This window comes from Petaurus breviceps, unplaced genomic scaffold (assembly GCF_028583685.1).
Source record: "Petaurus breviceps papuanus isolate PSGF00001 unplaced genomic scaffold, PetGlider_PUasm1.0 688, whole genome shotgun sequence".
In the NCBI taxonomy this organism is placed as follows: Eukaryota; Metazoa; Chordata; class Mammalia; order Diprotodontia; family Petauridae; genus Petaurus; species Petaurus breviceps.
This window is the reverse complement of record NW_027186457.1, coordinates 2,278,252-2,287,567: the sequence shown is the minus strand read 5'-3', so window position 1 is coordinate 2,287,567 and position 9,316 is coordinate 2,278,252. Positions and strand designations below refer to the sequence as shown.

General features: G+C 40.1%; 1 pseudogene; it reads left to right on the top strand.

The window, feature by feature from the left end:
- The first annotated feature begins 1,723 nt into the window (after positions 1 to 1,723).
- On the top strand, positions 1,724 to 8,823 carry LOC138174186 (UBX domain-containing protein 1 pseudogene; annotated as a pseudogene).
- The last annotated feature ends 493 nt before the right edge of the window (positions 8,824 to 9,316 follow it).

Below are 9,316 nucleotides of genomic sequence, written 5' to 3'. Positions count from 1 at the left end.
GATGAAGGGAAGACTGTTCCAGGAGTCAGGACAGGGTTTTAAACCAGATTCTGCCGGAGCTGTTTCTATAGTAGTATAAATCTTGTGTACTTCATCTTTGTCTTTAAGCCTCCCAGACAACCCCCCCTATAGATTACTTAAAGATGAACAAGTCTCTATGGATTACCCAGAACTCAAAAAAGGTGGAACCACTAGGTAAAAAATAGTTCATAGACTTACAAGTTTTAAAGCTGGGTAGGATCTTAGAAATCATATAGTTTAACCTTTTCATTTTACAGGGGAAGACGTTTATTGTCAGTGTATAGATGATCTCACCCACAAAAACTTTTGCTGGAGGAAACTTCAAAAATCACGTAATCCAACCCACACCTGGACAGGAATCCCCTCCAGACCATCCTTTGAGCGATGACAATGTAACACTGAAGAGGAGGGTGTGGAACAGTGAGAAGCAAACTGAATTTGTGGTTGAAGAACCTATCTGGTCCTAGTTCTACCTTTTCCTAATTGTTGGACTCTAGACAACTCACTTAACCACACACTTAACCATTTTACAGATCAACATCTATAAAATGAAGGTACCAGGCTCAATGAATGTTAAGGTTTCTCACAGTTCTAAATCTATGATTCTATAGGGACCTCACTAACTGTCTTGAGAGGTAGTCCATCCCACCTTGGGATTATGTTGACTGGAGAAATAGAGAAAATGATAAAATAGAGCTGATAGAGTAAGAGCGAGAAATGATCATGCATATCTATGCATACATATATCTATTTATCTATCTTTATAATTACTAACATTTATGTAACACTGAGTTTTACGAAGCACTTTGAAAATATCTCATTTTATCTTCATATCAACCATGAGACATGGGTTCTACCATTATCCCTCATTTTGCAAATGAGGAAACTGTGGTAGTGGTTAGGTGATTTCTCCAGGGTCACACTGCTATGAAGAGACTGGATTTGAATTCAGGTCCTCCTGACTTCAAGTGAAGCACTCTAAGTACAGTGGTTATTTAAAGCTACAGTGATTATTTAAAATCACAAATTCATATATATATATATATATATATATATATATATATATATATATGTATATGATTTTCTTTGTCTCCAGACAAAATATAGTGTCTTGGGGGGAGAATTATTTTTTTCTTTTCTTTCTAATTTTTAAGTCCCCAAATTATTTAGTTTTTATATATGTGTGCCTTCATATGTACACACATATATAATACACACATATTTGTGTTTATATGTGTGTATATGTATACACACATATGTACTTGGAGTTTTTCTTACTGAACCTTCCACAACCACAGGTATTCATGACCATCCCTCTCACCCTCCAGGTCTCAGTCCTTACACTTTCTCCCATCATCCCCCATCCATCATTTCTCCCTCCTAGTCACTGAAAAGTCTTTGCTCATTCCAAGCACTTCAGGAACCACATAGCAATAAAAACACTGGGTGCAATTACTAGGCAGGCTTTTCTGTTTCTTCATTTATATTCAGGTAATGATAACAATTCTCTTTTTGGTGTCTCATTATGTTCACATTTATATTTAATTTGCTTTGGAAGGATTGTGCATCCAAGGCCCCTTTCTCACAAAAATATACCTAACCTTCAGGGAAGTGAATCCCCCAAAGCCCATGAATGTCAGCTTCACAATGAGCCAGCTCATCCAAGGAAAATATCAGGGAAAAAGGAATAATAGCCCTGAACATGGGTGAGTAATAAAGTTGATGGAGTGAGGAGAGATCATGTAAATAACCACCCCCCACCCACTAATTCTTCAGCTCCTCTGTTGCTTCCTCTTCCAGCTCATTTCCATCCTCTCCACTCTAACTAAGGCTTCCTGGTTGGTGGGAGTGACTCCAACCTTCTTAGGGGAAACAGACACATCTCTGGACCATTTTTCTCCCTCTTAATGAGTACCACACGCACAACCTTTGGATGTGAGTAGGACTAGTAATGAGTCATTAAATCCTGTGGGATGAAAAGCTCTGAAGGTTGTGGTATAGGAAGAAAACAGGATGGTTCTAGGCTTTGTTGTTATTTTGTTTATTTGTTTTTATTTTTTAAGAGGCAATTCAGTGAAGTACAAAGAGCTAAATTTACAGTTAGAAGTTTTGACTTTGCCACGTACTTGGTATATGACATGGGAAAAGTCATGTTAACTCTCTCAGCCTCAGTTTTACCATTTATAAAATACAAAATCCCTAGAATCATAGATTAAAGTTCGACCATATTCTATGGCCCAGTGGACTTTCTGGCTGATTTTCACAGTTTACCCTCTATCCTATCTTTCTGTATCTTTCACTGTCTGTCCCCCATGCCTAGAATTCATTCCATCCCCGTCTTCTCCCTTAGAATCCCTTGTTCCCTTCAAAATTCAGCTAAAGGATCTTTTTTTAATGAATATTTTACTGATTCCCTTGCCCCTCCCCATTGCAAATTACCAAGTACCATTTATATATATATACTTCTGAAGGTGCACATGATCTCCTGAAGTTAATGTAAGTTTCTTGAGGAAAGGAAATATTTAGCTTTCTCTCCCATTGTATTCCAAGGGTCTAGCAGACTGCCTGACACATAGTAAGGACATAATAAATGCTTGTTGATGCATTGATTGACTGTCTGGAAGGAACCTTATATATATATATATATATATATATATATATATATATATATATATTCATTTTATACATGACAAGACAGAAAACGAAAGAGATTTAGTGACTAGGCAACACTTTATATATTCTGCAAGTGGCGCAGCTGGTTTTTGAGCCTGGACCACTGACTCCAAAGTTACCTGACTTCACCACCTCACAGGTCAGGAACAACAAGGGAGATGATGTTTGTAAAAATGCTGAAGTGTCATCCAAATGTAGTGAAAGTAGTTTTCCAATTGTTTAATTTGTTTTAAAAGTGAACTTCTCTTCTCATTTGACTTCTTAGCACCTTTTCTTTTACATGACACAGGAATATCACAAAGAAAGTAGCTCTCTATTTAGTCTTCCATCAATTTTGGATGTTGTAAATGTTTTCCTTGGAAACCAGTCCTCAATGAAGTAAATTTCACAAATATTTATTGAGTTCCTGCTCTGTGTTCATCATAGACTACACCATTTAGATCCCAGCTGCTTCAACTGGCATTTTACTTTTCTCAATGGGGAATGCTCTAAAATCTATGAAAGCATTTATAGAATTGAAATTGAACACAAAGGGAGCCATGCTAAACAAATTATTTTCACAACAAAAGAATTATTTGGAATACTGTGGAATCTTTAATACACATTAAGCCAGATTTCCCTAGTGTTAGCTATTTCTGGGGAATGTTACATACTTTAGGAAGTCATTGACTACTATAGCAGAAAAATTGCTTTTTTGATATCTTAGGGCTAATTCCAAAAGCTCAGCTCCCTGAGGACCCTAATTTAGGATTATAGATCTAGGGATGGAAGGAATTTCAGAGACCTTCTAATTTCTAATCTCACTTACAAGTAGAGGAAATTGAGAGCCTAAGATATTAAATGACTTGCCCAGAGTTGTAACATAATTATTTCCTATGTTGTATTTTTGAGGTTGATCTTTAGATCTCTTTTCTTTACCATTACAATCCTGGAATTATCCATCAACAGTCTTATCAAGAGATAAGGACCTTGAGGTTCCCTAGGCAAAATGAATCCAGTCAATAAGTAGGCTTGCAGATGGAAATAGCAAACCATTCCAGCATCTTTGTCAAGAAAATTCCAGATAAGGTCACAAAGAGTCAGGCACTACTGAAATCACTGAAAAGCAATAAAACATACTGGGGTAAGGCCACTTGACCAAGGTTAAGTTGTAAATTGGCAGCAAATGTCCTAAATCCCAGCCCATCGTTCCATATTTTCTGCCATTTTCTTTTTATTTTTGAAAAATGTCCAAGACTCTCTTATTTATTTCAATGTTTAAATGCTATGGTTAAGTCAAGTTTTGTATTTCGTATCACATAAACTGAAAAAATTCAACTGGTTATTTAATGAAAATCAAATTTCATAAAAACTTATATTTTGTAAAATAAGATTATGCCATTAAAATTAGTCATTAAAAGTTACAATAAAGACTATGAGTCATTAAATACTCAAAGCTTTTTGGCCATTATTCCCTTATCACAATGCAAAGAGAAAAACCTGAAGTTACTGTACAATTGACATATCTGAAGGAACTCAAAGGAGAGCAATAGGCTGGTCATAAATCATGATTTATGCAAATAAATCATGGTCAAGGATTATTTTAAATTAAATTTTGTTTATTTTTAGTTCATATCCTTCATTTCCACAAGATTTTGAGTTGCAAATTTTCTCTCCTTCTTTCCCCTACCCACCACCCTAAAACAGTGATCCCACTGTATACCCCCTCCCCCAATCTGCTCTCTCCTGTAACCTCCCCCATAACCCCTCCAACTTTCCAGTAGGGCAAGATGGATTTCTATAGCCCAGTGCCTGTATATCTTATTTCCCAGGTGCATGTGAAAAAAAAATAATATCTTTTTAAATTTTTGGTTTTAAAACTTTGAATTCCAGATTCTTTCCCTTCTTCCCTCATGACCCACCCTTACTGGGGAGATAAGCAATTCGATATAGGTTATACATGTGTATTTACGCAAAACATTTCCTTAGTGGATATATTGTGAAAGACTGACTATATTTTCCTTCATCCTTTCCTGCACCCCACTTGTTCTATTCTCTACTTTGTTCCAGTCCATTTTCAAAAGTGTGTGCTTCTAACTTCCCTCCCCCCCCAGCCTGCCCTCCCTCCATCATTTCCCCCCCATCCCTTTCCTGTAGTGTGAGATACCATATTTAGGGTGTATGAGATTCCCTCCCTAAGCCAAATTCAATGAGAGTAAGGTTGATCCATTTCCTTTTCCCTTCCTGTTCTTCCCCTCCATTGTAATAGTTTTCTCTTGCCTTTTCTATGTGAGATAATTTACCCCATTCTGTCTCTCCCCATCTTCTTTGATTATTTTCCTCTCTCAACTCTCAATTTCACCTTTTAAGTATCATCCCTTCCTATTCAATTCGTGCTGTGCCCTCTGTCTATGTATACCTGTACACATATATACACACATTCACATATGTATTCATACACCCATATACCCTCCTATATGTATATACATTTATATTACCTTCAACTATCCTCATACCAAGAAAAGTTTCATCAGTTACAATTATAGTTTTTCCATGTAGGAATGTAAATAATTTAACTTTGATAAATTTCTTATGATATCTTTTCCCTGTTTACCTTTTCATGCTTCTTTTGCTTCTTGTATCTGAATGTCAAATTTTCTATTCAACTCCGGTTTTCTCAGGAAAAATGCTTGAAAGTCCTCTATTTCACTGAATGACCATATTTTCCCCTGAAACATGATGCTCAGTTTTGCTAGGTAGGTGATTCTTGGTTTTAATCCCAGCTCTTTTGACCTCCAGCATGTCATATTCCAAGCCCTTCAATCCCTTAATGTAGAAACTTCCATAAACCTGTGTTATAATGATTGTGTTTCCACAATATCAAAATTGTTTCTTCTTGGCTGCTTGTAATATTTTCTCCTTGATCTGAGAACTCTGGAACCTGGCTATAATATTCCTAGGACTTTTCTTTTGGGGATCTTTTTCAAGAGGTGATCAGCGAATTCTTTCAACCTCTATTTTGCCCTCTGGTTCTAAAACATCAGGGCAATTTTCCTTGAGAATTTCTTGAAGGATGATTTCTAGGTTCTTTTTATGATCATGGCTTTCAGATAGTTCAATAATTTTTAATTTATCTCACCTAGATCTATTTTCCAGGTCTGTGATTTTTCCAATGAAATTTTTCACATTGACTTCTATTTTTTCTTTTTTTTATCTGTTTAATAGTATCTTGATTTTTCATAAAGTTACTAGCTTCCATTTGCTCCAATCTATTTCTGAAGGAATTATTCTCTTCAGTGAGTTTTGGAGATTCTTTTTGTCATCTGGCAAATTTGACTTTTTAAGGCATTCTTTCTCCTCATTGGCTTTTTGAGCCTCTTTTGCCATTTGAGTTAGTCTATTTTTTAAGGTATTATTTTCTTCAGTCAGGTTGTTGACTTTCTTTTCATGATTTTCTTGCATCATTCTCATTTCTCTTCCCAATTTTTCCTCTGCTTCTCTTATTTGGTTTTCAAAATTCTCCTTAAGCTTCTCTATGGCCTGTAACCAGTTTATATTTTTCTTAGAAGCTTTTGGTACAGGATTTCTGACTTCTTTGTCTTCCTTCTGTTCCATGCTTTGATCCTTTTTGTCCCCAAAATAGGAGTCTAAAATTGGATTGCTGTGCTTGCTTTGCTTCCTTTGCTTGCTCATGTTGCCATTCAATTACTTGACTTTTGAGCTTTTTGCCACAGTAGAATTCTGCTTCCAGAGAGGAGAACTTTGTCCCAAATCTCTGGGGTTTTCATAGCTGCCAGAGCTATTAGTTGGGTGCTCTCCCTGAAGCCTCCACCAGCTCTGTCACCTAGTCACACACCCCAGGATCTCTACCCTAGACAGCAATTCAGATCCAAGCAGGTTAAGTAAGAGAGATTATCTTCAGAATGGTTGATTGGTCCCCCTACAATCTGCAGGCCAGGAGCTCTGAAGCAGCCACATGGCAGCAGCTGCTACAACTTAGCCACTTCTCCCTCTGGGGGCACAGGCCAGACCTCACTCTTGGAACCCCTGTTTCCAAAGTCCACACTGACTTCTTATTTTGTCTTTGGCATTTATGGGTTGATAATTCTGGAAAGTGCCATAAGTGCTGGTGATCCACTCTCCCAAAATCCCTCCAACTGTGGCTGGTTGGGCTGCCCTGAGGTTAAAATTGCAGGCTCATACAGGGCTGGGTTTCACTCCCAGCATACTGTGATGAACCCTTTCTGTCCACCTGTTGGGCTGCCTTCAGTGGGAGATCTGTTTCTCTCTGTCACTTTGTGGGTTTGGTAGCCCTAAAGCTTATTTAGAGTCATATTTTATAGATATTTGAGGTAGTTGTTGGGGGAACACACAGAGTTTTCCTGCTTCTTTGCTGCCATCTTGGCTCTGCCCAAGGATTTTTTTTTAACATAATTCCATGGGTTCCAGCTTTTCCTATGTCCAGATTTGTACATGTAGCTACAAAGGTCTCTAAAAGAGCACTGGCTTTGTAGTTAAAAATTCTGAGCTCATGCCCCAGCTCTGCCACTTACTAGCTGTATAACTTTGGACAAGTCCTTTTAGTTCTTACACATAAAATGAGGAGAGTAGCACATCTTGTTGGATTAATCATAACACTAAATGTAAAAGTTATGCAAACAAAAATCTTGTGAGGAAGGTTGTATAACTGATTTTTCCCTATTTTATTGGTCAAGAAATTGACTCAAAAGTTAATTCCTTTCTGATAGCTATAAAATTGGGTCAGAGTTTAGCTTTGAACCCAGACCTCTCATGATTCCAAACTTAGTGTTTTGTTTACTTGTTTTTTTTCCTATTCTACAATGTAGCTGGGAAACATTATGGTGTGCTGGCATCATGGTAACTGGATTTCAATCCTGGCCCTATGATTTGCCTGCTATATGACCTTAGACAGGGACAGCTAGGTGGTGGTGTGTTGGATAGAATGTTGGGTCTGGAGTCAGGAACACTCATTTTCCTATGAGTGGACAAATCAAGACACTAGCTATGTGACAATGGGCAACCCTTAACCCTGTTGCCTCAGTTTCCTTATCTGTAAAGTGAACAGGAGAAGGAAATGGAAAACTACTCCAGTACTTTTGCTAAGAAAAAGCCAAATTGGGGGGGAGGGGGGCCGCAGGCAGAGCATCCATGTGACACAAAGACCCGCACTTCCGATTTCCTGGGCTGCCTCCATCTTCATGCTCACTCCTAAACCACCCTCAGCCCCCTCCCCCTCTGCCACCCACCAGCGTACAGAGTGTGGGGAGCCACTGAATCTGGGCTCCGGCGGAGGCAGAACGGTGGAGCGGATGGCTCTGGAGAATCCCATGGAGATGGACTTCCCGCAGGGGCGCACGGAAAAGCCTCTGGGCCTCACGGGGAACCATGGCATGGGGGCTGTCGTGGACTGGTGAATGGAACATGAAGATGACCCGAAAGTGGATGAGCCCCCAGCTTCCTCTCTGGGACGCTCCTTGGGGCACGAACCCCCGTCCTATGGGGGAGGCAGCCCTGAAGGGCCTGGGTCAGCGAGGGTGGAAGAGAAGCCATCTCTGAGCGAAGAGGAGATGCGGGAACAGACCGAGAGGAAGCTGGAGCTGGCGGCCTAGAAACAGAAAGAATGAGGAGAAAGAGCGGCGAGAGGAGATGCAGCTGGAGAGGTGGAGAACAGCAGGAGCTGCAGGGCGCATGGCACCGGCTGCGGGAGCTTGAGACACGCGGGGCAGCCCAGAGCGCAGGAGGGAGAAGGCCGGGGAGAAGGCAGCCTGACAGCGAGTCAGGGAGAAGATGGAGAGGGATAAAGTAAAGAGAGCCAAGAAGTTTGGTGGCACCAGATCACAGGTCACGTCCCCTGCAACCCAGCCAGGCCCTGCTGTTTCTTCCCACTAAGCGAGAGGGTGACCAGTGTCGCATTCACGTTCTGCCACCTGATGGGACATCCCTGACACCAACATTCAAGGCCAGAGAGCTGCTGGCCGCAGTGACACTGAGGGGAAGACCTGGGGAGGTGGGGGAGGACCCTGTACAGCTGCTTGGCAGCTTGGGGCCTTTTCTGAAGCCGGTATGGAGAGATCTCTGCAGGAGCTGGGACTTGTGCCTTCTGCTGTCCTCATTGTAGCCAAGAAATGAGCCATCTAATGGGTTTCCAGCCTCCTCACCTTTTCCCCTCAAAACTCCCCCTCACCCTCACCTCTGACAGAGCCCTGACATTCCCTCCCTAATGAACACATCCTGAGTCATGTAAAGAAAAAAAAGTTGGACATGGTAGAAATAACTGAACATGACCCTAGGCAAGTACTTTCCCTTCTCTGGGTCTAAATTTTCTCACTCATAAAACAAAAGAGTTCCAGAGATGATCTCTAAGTTTCCTTCGAATGCTAATTCCTGAGGACATTATCAACTTAAGCTATAGTTATTGCAAACCAGGTTACGATGCTTAAAGGCCAGCCATTTCTGGCAACTGACACTATTGCACTTGGCAAAGACAAACTTTAGACTCCAGAATAAAATCAGAATAAGTATCTGTATCTGTGCATGCTACAGTCATGTTAAAGGGGTTAAAAGATCTAAATTTCCTGGAGCCCATCCCTTTGTTAGCACTTTTGCCTATTCCTGTCACACT